Source organism: Xenopus tropicalis, chromosome 7, assembly GCF_000004195.4.
Source record: "Xenopus tropicalis strain Nigerian chromosome 7, UCB_Xtro_10.0, whole genome shotgun sequence".
NCBI lineage: Eukaryota > Metazoa > Chordata > Amphibia > Anura > Pipidae > Xenopus > Xenopus tropicalis.
In genome coordinates this window covers 59940621-59963617 of record NC_030683.2, presented here as the reverse complement: position 1 = coordinate 59963617, position 22997 = coordinate 59940621, and the positions used below count along the sequence as shown (strand labels likewise).

General features: G+C 40.4%; 1 long non-coding RNA gene across 1 annotated transcript in view; it reads left to right on the top strand.

The window, feature by feature from the left end:
- Window positions 1-22000, top strand: part of LOC116412441 — a 126526-nt gene extending 104526 nt beyond the window's left edge. The window contains exon 5 of the long non-coding RNA XR_004223701.1: window positions 21823-22000. This is a non-coding gene — a long non-coding RNA (uncharacterized LOC116412441). The remainder of the gene's footprint in view (window positions 1-21822) is intronic.
- Window positions 22001-22997: the final 997 nt, after the last annotated feature.

Genomic DNA, 22997 nt, shown 5'->3' with positions numbered 1-22997 from the left:
TGGAAACACAAAGCAGGCTTGCTAGGACACTTGGGACAATAATACCGGACATCTCGCCTAACACCCTTGGAACGGCAAACCTTACATTTTCTCTGGGCATATCTTTTATTAAGTGTTGGTGGAATTTGTGCAATAAAATGCTTACCCACCATTCGGGCAACATTGTCGTTACCTGGCATGTCAGGAACCTCCTCTACATCACCAAACAACTAGACAGGGAGCAACTGCAGCAAATAATTGTAATAAGACAATCTGGGGCCTGGTACTGCCGCCTTGTAAACGACATAAGAATTATAAAGGGCCATTGGGATCATATACATTAAATTGCTGCTTTTTTGTACCAGACCCTGGTTTTTCTGGTGGCATTATAATAATTTTGGATTTGGTCAGTTTTATCAACACCACCCATATGCTTACTATATTCTTTACTACACAGGGGCTTTGCTTTTGAGGGCCTACCGCCACTTCTGTGTTGGATAATTATGGTCTCATTGTGGATAGTAGTAAGCATAAGAACAACTTTGGTGTTTGAATATTTTATGGCCAAGAGCTCATTGCTTCTTAGAGCATGTACTTCTCCACACTTCAGTTTCTTATCCAGCAATTCTCTGGGCAGTCCTTTGCGTTTACGGTTGACTGTGCCGCAGGCTGGGGTGTCCAAAGTATGTAGGGCTCTAAATAAAAGGATGCTTGTATAAAAGTTATCCACGTATAAGTGGTAACCTTGGCCCAGCAGTGGAGTTATGAACTCCCAAACAATTTTACCACTGGCAGTCAATTCAATGGGACAACTGGGGGGGTCCAAATTAGTGTCCTTTCCCTCATACAGCATGAAATAACTAGTGTAGCCCGTGCTGCTTTCACAGAGTTTGTAAAATTTCATCCCATAGCGAGAACGCTTACTAGGGATATATTGGCGAAATATATTGGCGCCCTTTGAAGAGCAAAAGGGACTCATCCACACAGATATTTTGGGAGGGGGTGTAAACCTCTGCGAAGCGCTGAGACAGGCTACTTATAAGGGGCCTCAATTTATAAAGCCTGTCATAACCGGGCTCATTAGGGGCAACAGCCGCTGCGTTGTCGTTAAAGTGAAGAAACCGTAATAACATTTTTTAACGGTTTCTTGGCATAACAGCTGAAAAAAGAGGGATGGAAAGGACTGTATTGGTATCCCAGTAGGAAGCTAAAGAGTTACGTTCTACAAGTCCCATTGCCAATGTAAGAGCCAGGAATCTTTTTATTTCGTTTACATTTGTGGGATACCATGCCTGGGCTCTTGAAAAACCCGGTAAAGGGTTGCTGGCAAGATACTGCTCAGCATACAAATTTGTGTAAGGGACCATGTCCTGTAGGATGGCCTCTGTAATATAAAGATTAAAAAAATCTATAATTTCAAAATTAGGGGTGTCCACATTGAGGCCAGGGACTGCAGTGAAAGGGGGAATTTCAGGGACATAATTACAGGGAGGCCCCCACGCAGGCTCTCCAACTGCTGCATCAGTGCTACCCTCACCCTCTTCTATATCCATGGGTACATCTGGTGCACTACCACCAGCCTCTGCCTCTTCAGCAGTAATCGTGCCACCACTACTAGCCTCTGCGCTAACAGTGTCACTATCCTCAATCTCTGATTCCTCAGTAGAGGAGTCAGATGGCACATACTCAGACTCAGAATCGCTAAATTCCTCTGAGCTGGAGTCAATGCAATACCTAGCAGCTTCCTCGCTGCTGTAAAACCGTTTGGCCATTGTGCCAGAAATATACTGACAACTGCAAATCTAGCAATCAACAGGCAAAGTCAAAACAAGCAAGCAAAAACAAAAAAGCAAGCAAGACAACACTTGTAATAGGAGAAGCTAGAAAAAAAAATTAACTGTAACCTTTTGATAAACTCAATCCAGCAAGAGACGACCAGGAGTTAACCCTTGGCGATAGAAACTACCAGAACAATCTGAACTCAGCCTAACACCTCTGGATCTTTCTAGAACAACTGAAATCAAATGAAGTTAAAATGGAATAAAACCACTAAAAGCAATGAAAGAACAATAACTGCAATGAAATCGGGCACTAAACTTGCAATAAAGAACAATGCAAAGAAAACACAATAAAATTAGTAAAATCCAATAAAATCCCCTAAACCAACAGAAGAACAATAACTGCAATGAAATCGGTGGTCAGAGGCCTGAATCCACCAATGTCTCTGCAATACCAACCTTTTTGGGGGCACTAAACACGCAATAAAGAACAATGCAGATATAATAAATTCAAATCACAAAAATGCAATAAAATCACTAAAAGCAATGAAAGAACAATAATTGCAATGAAATCGGTGGTCAGAGCCCTGGTAGGGGGGGGCGCTATTTAAAGGGTCAGCAGTGGACACGTCTGTCATTGGCTGGGGGACCGGATCGGCGCGGCTGGGGGACCGGATCGGTAAGTATGTCCTTCATTGCTCGTTGCCTAGGGGGTTTTGAGGGGTTTACAAGCGCTGCGCTGCTTTAAAAGCGAGCACAGCGCTTGTAAACCCGAAAGTGCTGCAGGACGTAGATTCTACGTCCCGTGGCACTTAGGTACTTTGCTACCCAGGACGTAGAATCTACGTCCTGTAGCACTTAAAGGGTTAAGCAATCCCATGACAACATAGTAATTTTTTGCTACTTATTGTTGCCCAAATGAATCCCTTTCTTTGCAGTGTAAGATGTAAAATACTAAGGCATGATCTGACATTAACCCTACTAAACTACTGCAACTTGCTACTAACTGGCCTCACTAACTCCCATCGCTCTCCCTTATATTCTGTAGTAAACAATGCTTCCAGAATGATCCTCCTTCATAAAGGAGAGTACATTTCATTAACAATTTTTGGGAATATTATGATAATTACCCCCCTATTTACTGTATAAATTTGTTGTTGTACAGCCTTGGGTACATAAGTAGCACACTTGATTCTCAAGGACAATAATCTTTGTGTGTAAGTTCAAGTTGAGACAATTCTGGGCTGCTAATGTAGCCAGGCCTCTCTTCCTCATTGTCAGTGTTGGACAAATGTGAAGTTGCAGAAGTTTGACTGTTTGCACATTTTTTTTGTTTGTGTTGAGTTTGTGTTCTGTCATATTTACTAACATCTGAACTATCATTGCTGTCATTACCATGAATAGGTATTTCAATTTTCCATTCACATTTACTAACGCTTGCATGGTTGGTGGTTTGGGCTAAATCTCTGTCTGATATAGAAGTTGCTTTGTTCCTTTCTGTTTTCAGTTGTGATTTTTGTGGACTGTGACCTCTACTGGTGTTTTGTACTGTGTTTTTTTCCTTTTTTGGCATCTGTGAGCACTCATGCCTCCTTCATTTTATTCAGCTGTTTATTACCGCCAATACTGTGTAAAATATCGCTGTTGCCCCACCTCTCCATTTTTCGCCGTTTCGCGAATTTTATGGCAAGGCAAAATGGGACAGATTCGCTCATCAATAACCCTTACCTGTCCTGAAGCAGGGATTGCTTGGCTCCGTCCTCCATGCTGCAGTCCCGGCAGGAACTCAGTGGGCTGGTGCTGGGGGGGGGGGAAGGAGGAAGCAGGAACAAGCAGCCGACGCAATGTGATCGGGTCTGCTGCTTTGAGGTCGTTCCTGTGACGCGGTCGGTCCTGCAACGCACATTGCCCAGGGGGCTGTCATTGCTACAAACTCTCTGAAGAAGTGCCCCTACAGAGAGAATCTGTATCTGCCAAACAACTTATGCCGCACGTCGTTGGCAGATAAACTGTGCCGCCGTGGTAAAGGTACATAATTTGCCTTTATATCCCTGGATCCACGGAGAGACCCAAAGGAGGCAGTATTCAATGCTACCTTGATATCAAGAGACAGATGGGAATACTGTATGAAGAGTGAAAGTTACTTGATCAGGTAAATGGATTTAATTCAGTCTCTTGGGTTTGAAAGTAATGTAGTTTTTTAACCCTTTTCTGATGCAAAAACAAATGCATACAGTATTTATGGAAAGTTTTATGGGATGAGTGTGAAAAGTAAAAGCAAAAGAAAATTGCTAATATTATGAGAATGGTTGATATCTATAACACACTAATTGCCCAAGAATATTCCATAAATGCTGGTAATGCCGAAATAAAAGGTAAAAAAGAACACAAATTGTTCTGCCTTGAAGAGAAAGCTTTTGTGCCTACTATTTCTAAATCTGTGGAAGTAAATCTGGATAACTTTAAATCTGAGGATAACTATGTAGAAACACAGTTATAGGTTAATAACAGGTTTAGGAATTCTAAGAAAACTAAAGAACCCAAAGATAAAAAACAATAAACTGTTTTATAAAGGTAATTTAGTCTGTTTCGGGTGCAGGGAAAAAGGGCACATTAGAAGGAATTGTGACACATTTAAACCTAGTGATTACAGTACACACAATAGGGCTGATTCACTAAGGTGCGTTAAAATGAGTGCTATTTATAGCATGCGTTAAAATTTTTTATTGCATCTTATTTTTTGCGTCTTAACGCACGATTCACTAAAAGGATATTTGCGTTAATTTAGATGCGATTCTGTTTGCGTTATTTAAGTTGCGAAGACTATTTTCGTGTGGTATTTGACGAAACACACACTAATTAACGCAGCGCGCTACTTGTCACGTGCGCTACTTTTTGCGTGAACGCCATATTAGCCATACACACCATTACGTTCGTAAAACTACTTTTTTTTTAAATTACCATTTCCCTGCAAACTGGAGGATGCATCACTCTAGGGCCAACACATACTTGAATAAATCACACTGCAAAGTCCATATTGTGTTCCCCAAAAGCTCATGAACTATACTTTTCTATAATTACCGCCTGCTCCAAGTAGGTGTTAATTTTCGCATAGACTAATGCGATATTTAGCGCGTCTAAGTGTTTGTGAATCATGCTTTAGTATTATTTCTGCATGCTAATTAATGCAATGCAGTAAAATTAACGCATGCGGTTGCGCGCTAATTAACACACGCAATATGCGACTTAACGCATGCGATAAAACTTTAGCGAATCGTGCGGGTTTTTTTGCGTCTATTTTAGTGCAAAAAAACATGCAATAAGCGTTATCGCACTTTAGTGAAACAACCCTAATATGTCTCCTCCTCCTCCTGCAGAGATGCAGAGTAAATCAGTTGCCAGAGAGCAAAATGCAGTTGGTCTTTAGAAAACTGTCAAAATTAAACATGCATTTGCAATTTCTAAGAATCAGGAATCCAGCAACATAAACATTGTTTTTATAGTATATGCAGTTTATGACTTGATACAGAAGGATTAAAATATATACATTACTATTAATGTCTGTAGTCAATGAAAAGTTAACTACAGAATTGTTGAAAAAGTAATGTCAGCACCTGAATCCTTCTTCTCAAGTTATAACAAGTACCAGTGTCAGACTGGCCCACCAGGGTACCAGGAAAACTCCCAGTGGGCCCAGGTGTCAGAGGGCCCTTTTGCTTCTAACTATTTAGCGTATTTCATGGTCATTTCCAAGAGAGGAGCAATTAAAGTTCTGAGAGTGAGCCCATGGTCCAGGGTTTTCTGGTGGGCCCCTGCCATCTCAGTCCGACAGTGACAAGTACTGTTAAAACAGTATCGGGAGTACCGAAAAGCATTAAATAATATCTATTTATAAAAATATTATACGAGTACCAAAATATCAGGTACTGAAATGCAATTTTGCTGTTTCCTTATTAATTAATTATTAGGTTATTTGAGCAGGTTTACTGTTAAATTGGTTAAAAGTAATTTTGTCAGTGCAAGTAACCAGAGTATTGCCATAGGCGGATTTTCCATAAGGCTAGGGGAGGCTAAGCCTCCCCAAACCTGCTTGGCACATTAAAAAAAACAAAACAAAGAAAAAAAAAACTTAATCCGTTTCTGCATTGTCCTGGAAAGCTGTTCTTGCAAACCCGTTTTGCTGTGCTCCGATTGGATCTTTCTTCTTGTGGATTCTCCAATCAGAGCACAGCTTTCTTGACAGACAATAAAATTGACCAATCAGAGCACAGATGCACACAGGGATCGGGAGATTTTGCAAAAAGAATCTGCAGAAGAATCTGCAGCTGTAACTTTACCTAAGAACCAACTCTCAACTTTTGCTGCAGATTTCATCCCACAGGTACTATACACAGGTACTATACAGTTCTAAAGAATCACTAGCTGACATTAAATAGTTTTTTGCCTGACCTGACATCTATAATAATTTATAACCTATCCCCTACCCTAACACATGGAGGGTAAGTTAACTCTTTCCCTCTGAAAAAGCTCATTGTGTGTTTATATATTTGTTGTTGTTTTTTGCACTTACTATTTTTTTTTTTTGTCATTGTTTTGTTCATTTATAGTAAGTTACAGTGGAGCCAACATAAACACATCTAAAGGGGTGGTTTACTTTAAGTTAACCTTTAGTATGTTATGAAATGGCCTATTCCTAGCAACTTTGCAATTGGTCTTCCTAATTAATTTTTTTGAATAATTTGCCTCTGTTCTGCCTCTTTCCAGATTTCAAATGGGGGCCAAAAATATTGCTCTGTGAGCAGGGGCGCTTCTGCCATTAGGCGAGTTGAGAAACTCGCCTCAGGCGGCAGAAGCGCCCCAGTTACCAGGGGCGGCAAAAAGCCGCTCCTGGTAACTTTAAGAGCCGAATTTCCTGTTTTTAAACCGGAAATTCGGCTCTTCTAGTGCAGAGAGCGCAATTGCGCTCTCTGCACTAGTGATCTCACCGCCCCCGGACCCGCTCCTGTGCTCAGAAGGTAAGCGCTGGAGAGCGGGGGGGGGGGGGGGGCGGCATCCAGGAGCCGCCTCAGGCGGCGATATGTCCAGAATCGCCCCTGTCTGTGAGGCTACAATTTTATTATTATTATAATTTTGTATTACTTATTTTTCCAAGTAGGCCCCTTAACTATTCATATTCCCATCTCTTGTTTAAACCACTACCTGGTTGCTAGGGTAAATAAGACCCTAGCAACCAGATAGCTGCTAAAATACCAAATGGAGAGCTGCTGAACAAAAAGCTAAATAACTGAAAAACCATTAAAAATAAAAGTGAATTCGAATGCGAACTAGCCCTTGAAGCTAACTGATCACAAACACAAATGTTTGCAGATCCCCTCACAGAAGTGCACGTATGAATACTTTTACATCCTAAACATTTTAGGGTAAAAAAAAGCACCCCCCGCACTTTTGTACAGTATCCCTGGAAGTCAGTGGGAACGGCAAGAGGTAGTTGGGAGGTCAGTTTTTTACACCAGCAGCGAATCCACTAAGTCTCACATTAGCTGTAGGTCAGTCTGTGTATGGGCCATCTTTAGCCTCCCCAAACAAAAAAGTCACCCTCCGCCTATGAGTATTGCAATTTGCATAAAAGAGTCTGAGATGTATACTTTCTACCATGAGGAACCTAGATTTACGGAGTTAATTTTACAGCTGTTATGCTATTTTGATAGCTATGTCTTGAAGAATATAAGATTATTGCATAAAAGTTAAACTAAGCTTGCAATCAATGGTAGTAGCAATATAGGGTATTTGAAGCGTATATGTATACTTTATATAAAGCAGTGCTGTCCAACTTCTGTGGTGCTGTGGGCCAGATTTTCCCTAACATACATAGTGGAGGGCCGCTAATGGAAGCCAGGTTTGACCACTAGCCTTTTTTAAACTGCACCCACTTCAAACCACACCCATGTTATCACAATGATGGTAGCACAGCAAAACCCAAATGCTTGGTCCTCAACGATCATTCATAGTATGTGAAAGAATTATATTATGTCATATTAAGACACACCCTTAAATCCAAATGCCGGCTTCTCCTCCCCTGTGGATAGCACAACAACCCCCAGCACATAATTACACACCTTAGAGACCATTTAATGACTATTTCCAACTGCTAACAAACTCCCAGAACAAACCCCTGCCAGGTTCACCTCCCATAGGCAGCATAGGGCAGGCAGAGTATGGCACACACAGGCAGCATAGGGCAGGCAGAGTACTGCCTGTGTGTGCGCCATACTCTGCCTGCCCTACGCTGCCTGTGTGTGCCATACTCTGCCTGCTCTACCCTGCCTGTGTGTGCCATACTCTGCCTGCCCTATGCTGCCTATATGTGCCATGCTCTGTCTGCCCTATGCTGTCTGTGTGTGCCATACACTGCTTTGTGAACAGGTGAACAATGTGGGTGATTACAGCCTGAGGTGTGAACAATGCAATGGGTGAACAATGCTGATTAAAAGGTGTGAACAGTACAGGTGTCAGGATTACATGTTTAAACAATACAGGGGGATTACAGCCTGAATCTGAGGTGTGAACCATGCAGGAGGCATGTACTGATACAAATTAAATTTTACACAAAGGTAAGACATCAAAGCAGCCAGACGGGGGGGGGGGGGGGGGGGGGGGGGGGGGGCACACAGAGGGGAGTTGCAGGCCACCAGTTGGACAGCACTGTCATAAAGGATTATTTTATTGCAAGGCAATATTGTTGTTTTTTAGTATATAGATATTGTTTTAGTTAGCACACAGTCTCTCTTCCTTTTGAGAAATGAGCAAAGATGCTGTCCTTTGCAAAGTTTATCAGGTTTATAAACCTAATTACTTAATGAGAACAGGGTTTTTCTTAATGGCCATATAAGGGAGCTGTTTTTTCTGAACACAGAGAATGTGGGATACAATTATGTATAGGGGTAAAAGATAGGGAAGATTGAATAAAATAGAATTTTACCTTACACTTTGATTTTGAAGCAGGTATTCTAAACTTGTAAATCCAAACAAATAATGGAAAGTAGAATAACTGAGGATACTGGAACATTTTGTTCATAAGTGTAACTAATAGCAAAAGGAAGTAATGGTTTTGCACAAAGAACACTGCATTTCTTATACTATGCAGTAGGTACATTTTAATTGGAATAGGTTAGTGCAGTCTACTAATGTTATAGGTTACTGCATTTTAAAATCTCATGTTGAGGGGCAGCCAGAATTGCATAGGTCGCGCCTACACAATGCAGGTACCTATACCATTATGGGTACAAAAAAAGGACGACCTGATATATCCATATTCATTGCAACATGTACTATGGCTACAGAAAATACCCTGCAACAGCCTCGATAAGCATTTCTCCAGTCACAACAGAAATGCTACAAATGTGACAGGCATTACGAAACAGGTACCATTTCTAAGCCATCTCCACTAACGCTTTTGACAAACAACCAGGACTTCCCTCCCAAACTATCCAAGCGAACATTTGCATGGTGGACCAGCAAAGGAGTAACAAATTCATACTCTTTAACTAAATACAGCAAACCACTTTCTGCAAATAGAAAAATTCCAACCCCCCCCCCATAAGAAAAGTACAGAGCAGCACAACTGGCTCACTATATATATATATATATATATATAACACCAAGCTAAACAAGGTGAAGGCAACACCCTAAGCTCAACAAGCCTGAAAGCAATATGCCGCCAATCCCCACTGCAACCAGGAACCTTTAGCTTGGTATACAAACTCTTCAACCAACCTGCTTCAATTAACAAAAAGCTCAACTATATGCTGATATGGAAGAGGGACCTCAACACCTCACTCACAACAGTGGTCCCAATGTAGCATAATGGCTAACAAAGGAAGCACCTGCATAACAGTTAGAGAAACCTCTATCAGAACCTACCTGGTTCAGACTGAAAAATTTTTACTCAACATGTAACCCGCAATGTTACAGAGGCTGTGATGAAATGGGAGCCATGTTACACATACAGTATGGTGGGACTGCAAGGTTGTCTTGGAATTCTGGAACTTAGTTACTCACCTCTTATCAAGGATCTTTCATACAAAATTTCCCAAAGACCCTCTAACTTTACTATTAGGAAAGAAGCCCCCCAAATATACAAACTTGGCTCACAGGTTGAGCCAACATACAGTATATTAGATTAATCATAGCCCATAACTGGAAAAAAACAGGACCATTTGAACTCATTAAACTCTCTAAAAGCAAAAATAATCAGCATAGCCTCTAATGAAAAACTTGTATATGTTGAAAAATGACATGGAGGCCTATGACAAAATCTGGCTACCCTGGCTAGACCATGAAAATGATTCTCACTTATTCATGGCTATACGGGCTTGAACTACTTAGCATGCCTCCAATCATAAAAACCCACAGAATATACATGGAGTACACATGCCCACTCCACCAAAATATTGGTCCTAGAAGCTACAACTGTGTTTTCCATTGTTACTTGTTACTGCACCAAGCAGTCTGCCAAAGATGTAATGCAAAATTCAATAAAAATTGTCAGTTAAGGAGTTTACTTACAGTATGTCTATAAAAGCAGTGAAATCATTGTCTGAACCTTGACAGAGGGGGGTAGCTAAGTATGGTGTTTGGCCTTCAGGTGACATGCTGTACATCTATGCTTGGACAACTAGATGTCACTTGTTATATCAGGTTTAAATTAGACTTCCCAGTCTCGGTATGTCAATTCTCTAGGCCATACTTCAAATATAAATATTTTGATTACCATTGCCTAAATTATGATGGTACAGAACCCGTTATCCAGAATGCTCGGGACCAAGGGTATTTCGGATAAGGGGTCCGTAATTTGGATCTCCATACTTTACGTTTACTAAAAAATCAATAAAACATTAATTAAACCGAATATGATTGTTTTGCACCCATTAAGCATTATTTATAGCTTAGTTGGGATCAATAACAAGGTACTGTTTTATTATTACAGAGAAAAAGGAAATCAGTTTTAAAATTCTGAATTATTTGATTAAAATGGAATCTATGGGAGACAGGCTTTCCGTAATTCGGAGCTTTCTGGATAACGGGTTTCCTGGATAAGGTATCCCTTACCTGTACTGTACTAACAGCAGGTTATGGAGAAAATTGTCTATTAAGATGATGAAAAATAACAAGATTAAAGAAATTATTCTACACAAAAGGATGTCATCTACATTCGAACTATCATAAAAGTGACTATTGTGGATGTTTATTAGTTCAAAACAGAGTTTTCAATAGCAATAAAGCAACTGGAACACCAGTGTTATGGCTGAAAGCATGCAAGAAAAGAAGAAGCCAGAAGACTTTAATAATAGTCACTTTATGAGTGTATCAATGTTACATAGTTACATAGTTACATAGGGTTGAAAAAAGACCAGTGTCCATCAAGTTCAACCCATCCAAGTAAACCCAGCACACCTAACCCACACCTACCAATCTATACACTCACATACATAAACTATAAATACAACCACTAGTACTAACTGTAGATATTAGTATCACAATAGCCTTGGATATTCTGATTGATCAAGAACTCATCCAGGCCCCTCTTAAAGGCATTAACAGAATCTGCCATTACCACATCACTAGGAAGGGCATTCCACAACCTCACTGCCCTCACCGTGAAAAACCACCTACGCTGCTTCAAATGGAAGCTCCTTTCCTCTAATCTAAAGGGGTGACCTCTGGTGCGTTGATTGTTTTTATGGGAAAAAAGAACATCCCCCAACTGCCTATAATCCCCTCTAATGTACTTGTACAGAGTAATCATGTCCCCTCTCAAGCGCCTCTTTTCCAGAGAAAACAACCCCAACCTTGACAGTCTCACCTCATAGTTTAAATCTTCCATCCCCTTTACCAGTTTAGTTACACGTCTCTGCACTTTCTCCAGCTCATTAATATCCTTCTTAAGGACTGGAGCCCAAAACTGCACTGCATACTCAAGGTGAGGCCTTACCAGGGACCTATAAAGGGGCAAAATTATGTTCTCATCCCTTGAGTCAATGCCCTTTTTTATACAAGACAGCACTTTATTTGCTTTAGTAGCCACAGAATGACACTGCCTGGAATTAGACAACTTGTGATCTACAAAAACCCCCAGATCCTTCTCCATTAAGGAAACCCCCAACACACTACCATTCAGTAGATAGTTTGCGTTTATATTATTTCTACCAAAGTGCATAACTTTGCACTTATCAACATTGAACCTCATTTTCCAGTTTGCTGCCCAGTTATCTAATTTTGTCAAATCGCTCTGCAAAGCGGCAGCATCCTGCATGGAACTTATAGTTTTGCACAATTTAGTGTCATCAGCAAAAATAGACACAGTACTGTCTATGCCCACCTCCAGGTCATTAATAAACAAGTTAAACAGCAAAGGCCCAAGGACTGACCCCTGCGGTACTCCACTAACCACACTGGTACAATTAGAAAATGTTCCATTTACAACCACTCTTTGTACTCTATCCTTCAGCCAGTTCTCTATCCAATTACAAATATTATGTTCTAGGCCAATATTCCTTAATTTGATCATTAACCTTCTGTGAGGTACTGTATCAAACGCTTTAGCAAAGTCCAAGTAGATGACATCAACTGCCATTCCAGCATCAAGGTTCCTGCTCACCTCCTCATAAAAGGCGACTAAATTAGTCTGGCAAGATCTGTTACGCATAAAACCATGCTGGCACAAACTAATAGTATTGTGAACTGCAATGTATTCAAGTACCCTATCCCTTATTACCCCTTCCAAAAGTTTTCCTACTACTGATGTCAGACTAACAGGCCTATAGTTTTCAGGCTGAGAACGGGATCCCTTTTTAAATAACGGCACCACATTAGCAATCCGCCAGTCTCTTGGCACCATGCCAGACCTCAATGAATCCTGAAAAATTAAGTGAAGAGGCTTGGCAATCACAGCGCTCAGCTCATTTAATACCCTGGGATGAATCCCATCCAGCCCTGGACCTTTGTTTACCTTTACATGTTCAAGTCTCTTTTGAATTTCCTCCTGAGTGACCCACGCGTCCGTAGCTAAATTACTAGAACTGGGCATATTACAAGGGAAGCCTTCATTATCTGGCTCCTCAGATGTATAGACAGATGAAAAATAAGAGTTCAAAATTTCAGCTTTTTCCCCGTTTTCATCAACCAACGTACCCCCCCGTGATAATAAAGTTCCCACCCCTTCTTGCTTCATTTTTTTACTATTCACATAATTAAAAAATAATTTTGGATTCTTTTTACTCCTAGCTGCAATATACCTTTCCATCTCTATTTTAGCTTGCCTGATAGCTTTTTTGCATGCTTTATTTGCTTCCTTGTACCTGATGAAAGTTTCCGCTGTCCCAGCTAACTTGAGTGCCCTAAAAGCACGTTTTTTCTTACCAACCTCGACAATAACACTTTTATTCAGCCATAAAGGTTTTGCTTTGCGATGCCTCTCCTTGCTTACAAGGGGGATATACTGTTGTGTATACCTACAAAGCAATGTTTTAAAGATGTTCCATTTTCCTTCTGTGTCTAACCCCATGAAAAGCCTTTCCCAGTTGACACATTGCAGAGATGCCCTTATACTGGCAAAGTCTGCACGTCTAAAATTGAGCGTTTTAGTTACTCCCTTATAGCGCTGTCTCTGCAGCATTATCTCAAAGGAGACCATGTTGTGATCACTGTTCCCCAAATGCTCACCCACACAAATGTTAGAGATAAGTTCAGCATTATTAGAAATCACCAGGTCCAAAATAGAGTCATTCCTAGTGGGTTCTTGAACCGCCTGAAATAAAAAGTTGTCATTTAGCATATTTACAAACCTACTAGCTCTTTCTGACCACCCCATTACTCCAGTCAATGTCCGGATAATTAAAGTCCCCCATAACAACAACTTGACCCAGTTTTGAAGCCTCCTCCATTTGCAACAATAGCTGGGCCTCATCCCCCTCATCTATACGGGGTGGTTTATAGCATACACCAATGATCATTTTCTTTGTGACCTTCAGCCCTACTGAAATTTCTACCCAAAGAGATTCCACGTTTTCATTGGTAATGTCTTTATTACATGGCTTTAAGTCTGACTTTACGTAAAGACAAACCCCTCCACCCTTTTTAATCTCTCTGTCCCTCCTAAAAAGCGTATACCCATTTAAATTCGCAGCCCAGTCGCATTTATCATCCCACCAGGTCTCAGTGATACCTATTAAATCATAATTTTCAATACATGCAATAGCTTGCAGCTCCCCTAATTTACCCGACAAGCTACGCGCATTAGCCAGCATGCAGCGGAGATTATTACTTCTCCCTCTGATGTTTACATTAGCTAAGGGAGAATTAGAGCTAAGGCAATTATGAGACTGCTTTCCTTGTAACGGAAGCTCCTTATCTGATAAACTATATGCCCCCCTCACTCCTCCCCCACAACCCTTTGCTAGTCCCCCTACCCCGTCTACACTAATTTTCCCATGGAATTCTAGCTCACCCACCCCCCCCTTGTCTAGTTTAAACACTCCTCCAACCTCTTAACCATTCTCTCCCCTAGCACAGCAGACCCCCTTCCATTGAGGTGCAATCCGTCAGGGCTGTATAGATTGTACCCCAAGGAAAAGTCAGCCCAGTGCTCTAGGAACCCAAACCCTTCCTTCCTACACCAAGACTTTAGCCACGCATTTAGCTCCCTAAGCTCCCGCTGTCTCCCTAAACTTGCACGTGGCACCGGCAAAATTTCCGAAAAAATAACATTGGAGGACCTTTGCCTAATCTTAGAGCCTAGATCCCTGAACTCACTCTTTAAAGTCCCCCACCTACCGTTCATTTTGTCGTTAGTACCGATATGTACCAAGAAAGCCGGGTCATGCCCAGCCCCTCCCAATAATGTGTCAACCCGATCAACCACATGCCGAACCCTGGCACCAGGAAGACAGCAAACTGTCCGGTTGAAGCGATCCGCTTGACAGATTACCCTATCCACTTTCCTAATGATCGAATCCCCTATAACCACCATCTGTTTAGGCCTAGCTCTGCTCTCCTCCCCACCACTACTAGTGAAACTGGTCTCCCGGCTGTTAGAGAGATCAGCCTCACCTAGAACCGCCAATCCAGAGTTCACACTCCCATCTTCTTCACACAATCTGGCAAATCTGTTGGGATGCGCAAACCCTGGAGCAGCCTCCCTTTTCCTTTTCCCCACACTAGATTTTCTAACTGTCACCCAGCTTACTGCCCTATCATCCTTTTGCTGCTCCCCTCCCCCCCTACTATCTGACCCCACTAGTTCTTGTTCAGTTAACAAGAGACCCCTCTCAAGATTGTTGATTGAACGCAGTGTTGCAACGTGTTCCTCTAGGACTCTAACGCGAGCCTCTAAAGTGGCAATTCGCTCACATCCACAACAGAGGTATGCACTTTGGAACTGTTGTTCCACAACTGCATACATGTGGCAGGCTGTGCACTGTGTCAGACCTTCAATGTTGCTACAACTCATCCTCCCAGTTACAAGAACAGTTAAACAAAAGTAGGTGTAAGGACTTGTAGTAAATACCTTGTTTTACCTTGTTTTTAACTCCCTTAGTGTTTAACTCCCTGAGTTTATAACTCCACTTACAGAGCCCCCACTAACTCCCTGAGTTTATAACTCCACTTACAGAGTCCCCACTAACTCCCTGAGTTTATAACTCCACTTACAGAGTCCCCACTTAAAGAGCAATCACTTACAGAGCACCTACCACCAGAGCAAGCTCCACTGGAGTGCCTGTGGTTCTATTTATGCAGTCTGTAAAGGTGAACTAATCAAACCCCACCCTCCTCAAGCTGAGGGTAATTACAAGGGAATGTAACCTGCTGTAAGCCTATGGATCCCACAAACTTTGTAAATTAGCTCCAAAAACAACAATTACTTATGAAAAAAATAAATAAAACCCAACAGTAAAAAAACACAATGGTTTTGATAAAGTTAGTAAAGAATACTTATCCCTTTTTAGTTGAAATGAAAGCAAGTTGATTCAACCAGCCACCAGCCTGTTAGCCTGTGACTATAGAAATTATGATATTTTTAATATTTTTATATGTAGGAACAATTATCAGATACTTGGTATCTTATTGTTAGGTATGGTATCAGATGACCATGGTTGAGCATGTAAATAATGTGTGCTATAGTTAAATAAGTGTAACCACTCTGCTAAGTGGTCATGATTATCAGAGAAATGTATGTGTTCCTTCTACACTGTTTATCCATTGTGCATACAACTTTTTACATTTGTACAAATGTAATTTTGAATATACCGTTTACAAGGAATTGAAAAGGATATGTAATATGGCACATTCTCTTCAGATGGCATATGTTTAGTTATATAATTATATACTTCAAAGTAATTTATTTTTATTATCACTGTATAATAAGGTTTCTTATACATTTACTTTCCATTATTTGTTTGGTAGGTTGTGTTAGTTGTAGCAGAATTAATATATTTCCATTATGTCCCATAAGTTATGCTATGATTTGTTACTACATTTATTCTGTGTTGTATGTATGTATATCTTTATTTATAAAGCGCTACTTATGTATGCAGTGCTGTACAGTAGAATACAAACAGGGGGTTATTAAGATAATAATAGATAAATACAAAGTATAACAATAAATACAAATAAATACAAGATACAGTTGCAATAAGTTAAGAGTCAAAAGACACAAGAGGATGGAGGTCCCTGCCCCGTATAGCTTACAATCTATATGGGAGGGTAACTTACAGACACAAATAGGCAAATATAAGTGCTGTAGGTCACAGTGGGTGACACTACAATATAAGTGCTAGTTCCAAGATCAGGTGCTGTGCGAGTGCTCCAAAAGGTAGTCTTTAAGCTTAGTTTTAAAAAAGACTGAGGGAGGATTCTCTCCGGAGGAAATCAGGGAGGGCATTTCAAATGTAAGAGGTAGGAAGGCAGAAAGGTTTAAGGCGGGAAACAGCAGTAGTAGTGGGGGGCGCAACCAAGCGGTTGCTCTGCGAGGAACGAAGGAGTCGGCCAGGAACATACGGAAACACAAGAGAAGAGAAGTAGTGAAGAAGAGAGGAATGGAGGGCTTTGAAGGTTAAGAGAAGAAGGTTGTAAGATTCTTTGTTTAATAGGAAGCCACGATAAGGACTTTAGCAGGGGAAGGGCCTGAACTCTCTTGGATGAGAGGAGGAGAATTCTGGCAGCAGTATTTAATATAGACTGTAGGGGGGAAAGATGGGAGTTAAGGAGGCCGGTTAGTAGCAGGTTACAGTAGTCAAGTCTTAATAGGATGAGAGCGTGCATGAGAAGCCTAGCGGTTGCAGTAGAAAGAAAGGGACGGATTTTGGCAATATTGCGTAAGAAAAAAAGACAGGTTTTGACAGTGGTGTTAATATGGTCAGAGAAGGAGAGACGGGAGTCGAACATCACCCCCAAACAACGTGCCAAATTGGCAGGGTTAATGTGTTGTTTAAGTAAACATTTATAACAGGTTCAAGGAAATTAAGTGGACATCTCTGAAGTATTCTAAACAGCTGTGGAAAAAATAGAATATGGTTAAAACAGGCCAAGTGGATACAGGGGGCCTAGAAATTTTAGGTTCTAGACATAGTCACTTCTATTTATGTCTAGTGTGAGGTTTGTAGATGAGGCCTTCTAAACAATCACTAAGGGTTTCCTTGTAAGCATTTAAAATATGAATGTTAACTGTTTACATTAAAATTTAAAGGATGTGCAGACACATAGTTATTGGTTTCTGAGTATATGTATTTCTGCTACATATGTTTTACTTTTTTTTGTTTAGTTGATTAATGTGTTAGTGAAACTGGTACATTGTGTTTTACATTTCATACATTTATGAAAAGGACTATACAAGGAGTACTTCCTAAATTTATCATTGACTTATCCAACTTCCTGTCATGTGTGAATGAGACATGAATGTTGTATGCCTGACTGTTATAAAATAATTAAATCATTAATTTCAGGGGGTTTTGTTAGAATTCATAGAGCTTTAATTTACTTAATATAACCAATAACCATAACCTTTAGCTACTAACAGCTAAGGACAAGTGCAAATATAACCCTGAATGAATATGAAGTGACAGGTGGCATTTGGGGAAGACTGATGATTTTGGTATCCGTGCAGGACAGAGTTTGAAATAAAACATTTTCATACATGTCCAGTTTAGTATTAGATTATATATGTGAAATTCTATGTTAGATATAGTTGTTTATGTCATTTTGTATAAAACACAGGATTGTGTCTTTTGAGTACATTTTCCTATCATAGGAATTTGCCTGCTGTGACAAATATAGAAAAGGGGTTATCAGCATCCTGTTACATTGGTGCCCCTAAATGCCACATACTTAGGTAAACCTATGCACATTGGGCATCAAACTTTTCAGTGAATCCCTGGATTTCATATTTAGGGTGTTTTATCTGGTTACCTTATGACCTAGCAGTAGATGCTATAGAATGGGAAAAAAAATCAAAAATTTTTATAAAAACCATTAATTTTAGGAAAGCATTGCACCTTGGTAGTTTGGAGTAGACAGACAGTTTTACCTATTCTGGATTAGTCAGAATCAGTTCTTTCCAGAAATGTATAGGTTTCATGGGTAAACCTTCAATTAGTGGAATTTTTGGCCTTGAAATCTAAATTATTAAGCTTTCTGGAGCAGTGCTTTGGAAATTTGGTAGTGTACTGCTGGGAGTTTTTAATCTATACATTTAGAAGCCTATATCTTGTTAAAGAAATGGAATTAGGTTGTCCTGAAAAAAATGATACATTGTTTTCATGGGTAACTAAATGTCCCCAAAGTGAAAGAGTGCAAAATGTTCAAAAACAGTAATAAAAATTCCACTTTGACCAAATCTGTCAGGACTGGCCTCTGGTGAGAGACCAGCAGGTAGAAGCCTATGTGCAATGTAACCGAACAAAACAGAACAAAAGAATAAACATACAAGCCTGTGATGATAGGCAAAAATAGACAGAGTCCGGTAACAGGCAAGTAAGTCGGGCTGGCAGAGTACTGGCAAGGTCCGTAAAGCAGGTTGAGGTCAGTGGCAGGCAGCAGATGAGCAAGGTCAAGGAAACAGGCTGAAGGTCAAAACCAGGGAGATCCACAAAAGACTGGGTACCAGATGGGGACAGAAGAACAGATGCAGGAATCAGGCAGGGAACGAAGGAATCAGGAATCAGGAGTCGGAAGTCATGATCAGGATGGCAAGATCAGGCTCAGTAGCAGCGATGATCGAGCAACTGGGTGTTGCCCGGAGAAGGTTTATAAAGGCTGCTGATTAGTAAAGCAGCAACACATGTGATAAACAAGATGGGTGGAGTATGAAGGCAAGGAAACAGGCAAAGATGCTGCATGCAGATAAGGGCAAACTGACCCACACGTAGCTCAAAGAGCCTCCTGTGGCTCAGTAAGCAAGTGCACTTACAGTCAAGCACTAAGTCCAGGGTTTGATTCCCCATAGTTCCTGACAAAATTGGTGGGCAGTTAAAGGGTTAAAAAATCCACTGCCCACAGTTGGAAAATTTTACTGTGAAGTCCACTATAAAGACAAGCAACTTACCTCCACTATCTTTGTACTGGAAGGATCTGGGGGATGCCTTCTCAGCTATCACATGGCTTTAAGCCTTGCACTCATTCATATAGTTCACACTGTTGTTACCAGACAGAATTAGAAGTACAAACTTTAACTGATAAATGGTCTGGGAAAACCACTGTTTCTGAGAACTGCCGCACATCTGTGTTGCGTGGACTCGACCAACTTCTGACAACTGTGAATACATTTTCCCTGGCCATCCCTAGTTAGCATAAACTTCCGGGTATTCACCTCTCCATGCAGACATGTTCCTTAGCAGTCTATAAATTCTCCTCTCCCCTCATACATGTTTCAGGAAAGTTTTTCTTTTGTGACTCACCTGGTCCTTCTTAGGGCTGGATTCCAGACATAGTTCAAGCTCTTTTTGTCTGAAGCCTGGCTGGTGTGAATGCCATAGCGCTTCTCAGGCTGGGGTCCCTCTTAGCAGCCGGGGACTTATTGTCAGCATCGGTGGCTTCTTTCACGATGCGCAGCTACTGGCTCGAATCAATGACTTAACTTGCACTACAAGGTTTAAAACGATCATGCCTTATCCCAGGGGTTGCTTTCCACACTGAGCTATGGTCCCAGCAGATTCTGGCTGCCGAGAATTGTGCCACCGCCTTAAGGTGTCAGGGTTTGAAGTTCTCTGCAGCAAGGTTGGATGTTGGTTCTTCTGAGCCCTCTTCAGCAGACATATTGTCTTGGTGAGATCACAGGCAGTGGCTCAGGGCATTAAGGAGGCTGCAACTGATAGAGCGGGTATTATAAGTAATGTATCAGTGTTTGCAGATGACACAAAACTCTGCAGCCCAGTCAATTCTATCCAGGATGTGGCGTCCTTGCAGCAGGTGGCTAAGTGGCAGATGAGATTTAAGGCCGATTCACTAAAGTTTTTTTAACACATAACACATAGTTTTATGCATTAAAAAGTGTTATTTAATTAAGTACCGATTCATCAAAGTCATTTTGCATGCATTACTACTCATATCGCATGCGCAAAAATCCTGATTATCACAAAGCGTTATTTCCATTGCATTGCGGTAATTATCAAATAGAAATAATACTAATGCATAATTCACAAACATATTTATGAAGCATTAAACACGTGAAATAGCGCAATAATTTGTGCTTATATTAACACCTACTTGGAGTAGGTGTTACTCAAAAAAATTGCGGTTCGTGAGCATTTGTGAGGACAGCATGGACTTTGCAGTCGTATTTTTGTTGGATTGGGAAGAAGAGGATCAAGTATGTGATTGTCCTAGAGTAATGCATCCTAGAGTTTTCAGGGAAAGATCAAATCTAGAGGGATTAACAGAGGAGGAAATAGTGAGGCACTATAGGTTAAATAGAGCAGCAGTCTATAGCCTGTATGAGGTACTGGAGCCTTATCTTCAGCCACTAACATGCAGAAGCCATGCTGTTCCTGGCATTGTCAAACTTCTGTGCTCCCTTCATTTTTTGCCTCGGGAAGTTTTTAGAAAGTTGGAGGGATCTATGGTGGAGTGTCGCAGCCCACATTTTCACGGTGCCTTGGCCAGGTCCTGAATGCAATACATTGACAGTAACTAGGATTGACTAACTGCTTATTGTTGATAATAATTATGCAATTAAAGGTGCAACAGCTAAGTTGAAAATAGTTGTATATGAAAACAGAACTGGATCTTATCCACTAAGGCTCATGTCCCTTGGAGTGAGTGGGTCCCCCCACAACAAATAGTAAAAAGAGAAATGTTTATTTACATAGCACTAGAATCACATAGGACTAATGTGTATTAACATTATTGCTTAATACCAAATTTTCCCATGAAAAATAGAAAAATAAAATATTTGTTAAAAATTTAAAAATAACTCTTTGCTTGCAAATTTACAGTGAGGAGCTAAACAAATCTGTCCCTCAGCATATCAACAAAACCTGGCCAATTATTTTTTTTTTTGCGAGTTGTCGTTGAAGAAGTGCTTGCTGAACAATCTGCAATCTTTCCTACACGAGCGTGTTGGAAATCCTCGACTGCTATCTATAACACTTAGAAAGTTTTTTTTAAAGTCCTGTTGATAATTACTCATGTTATCTAAAATGGAATTTTGTTTTTCCAACAAAGAATATGTTTTTCCTGGACCTTTAAGTGTTGCTCATGCATCTTTAACGGAGCTGCCTCGTGTGAGGCTTGTTGTACCTGACTGTTGTTGTAAGATGTTGTGGCAATACACAGATTAAGAGACCTGTGATAATGAATTAGAGACTTGTGGAAAAGATTTTTTTCAGGTTCAATTATTTTTGGGCTAACAGTAGTATTTGTGGATTTTAACAAGTGGTTGTTGTGGCCATTCTGAGGGGTTAGCATTGTTATCATTACCAGAGTCATTGTCATCATCAGAAAATACAGCATAATCACTTTTCAGGACCCTGTCTTGCATTATGATCAGCAATAAACCTTCTCTTTTCCATTTCAGGAGATTGTTGGTGTTCTCTGCGGAGCTGACTGTACAGCCGAGTGACCTTTTCCACCTTGTTTTAAAAAAAGGAAATTTTATTTTTAGTGTTTTGAATGATGTTCATCATGACATAAAAACTTCATGGAGAATAATGTTCTTCTGTTATTTTTCAACATTACAAAGTTCATGTAAAAAATTTATTTGTGGACATTGATTCATTTCAAATGAGCAACAAAGGTAAAATGTTTTGCCATACAGAGTGCAAGGGCAAAAAAAGTTTGAAAGATTGTCTGCACAAAAGTACAAGATGAATGGACTGCACCTAACCCAGCAAGACACACTTGTTCAATAACACACCTATCCTATTACCAATACACTGCACTTCTGTAATTTAAACACCTGCATTATACATGATTCACTCTGATTGCCATTGCACAAGCCTGACACAAACCAAGTCCTCCAAACTTAGTAAACAATATTACCTGGAATGGTAGAAAGTGAGGATTGTCTGCCTTTGCTTCTGACAGGTGGTAAGGATGAATCTGTTTTACAAAACATTGTACACTTGTATTAATGTCATTAGACCAACCTTTGCTGACATTTCTGTCCGAATCAAATACACCAGTCACGCAGTCTCCATGGATAAGAGGCATGAGTAATTCCTCATACACGCAGAAGAAAACCTTTTTGGAAGGACCTCCTCAAGTTCCAGACCTAAATAAAATATATTAATGCTTTTATTGTGTTGGCTACAATAAGCAATCCCATAACAAAGCAGTCATTTTTTGTTACTCATTGTTGCCCAAATCAATCCCTTTCTTTCAAGTGTAACAATACTAAGGCATGGTCTGACACTAACCCTACTACAATGCTGCAAGTTGCTACTAAGTGGCCTTGTTAACTCCCATCGCTCTCCCTTATATTCTATATTATACAATGCTTCCAGAATGATCCTCCTTCATAAAGGAGTACAGGGCATTAACAATTTTTGCAAATATTATGTTAATGACCCCCCTATTTCCTGTCTTAATTTGTTGTTGTACTCAACAGCCTTTGGTACATAAGTAGCGCAGATAATAATATGCATGCATGCATGCATACGTACGTACGTACGTACGTACGTACGTACGTACGTACGTACATACATTACATTAAGGTAAAGAAAGCAGGAAAGAAGCAAAAAAAGGAAGGAA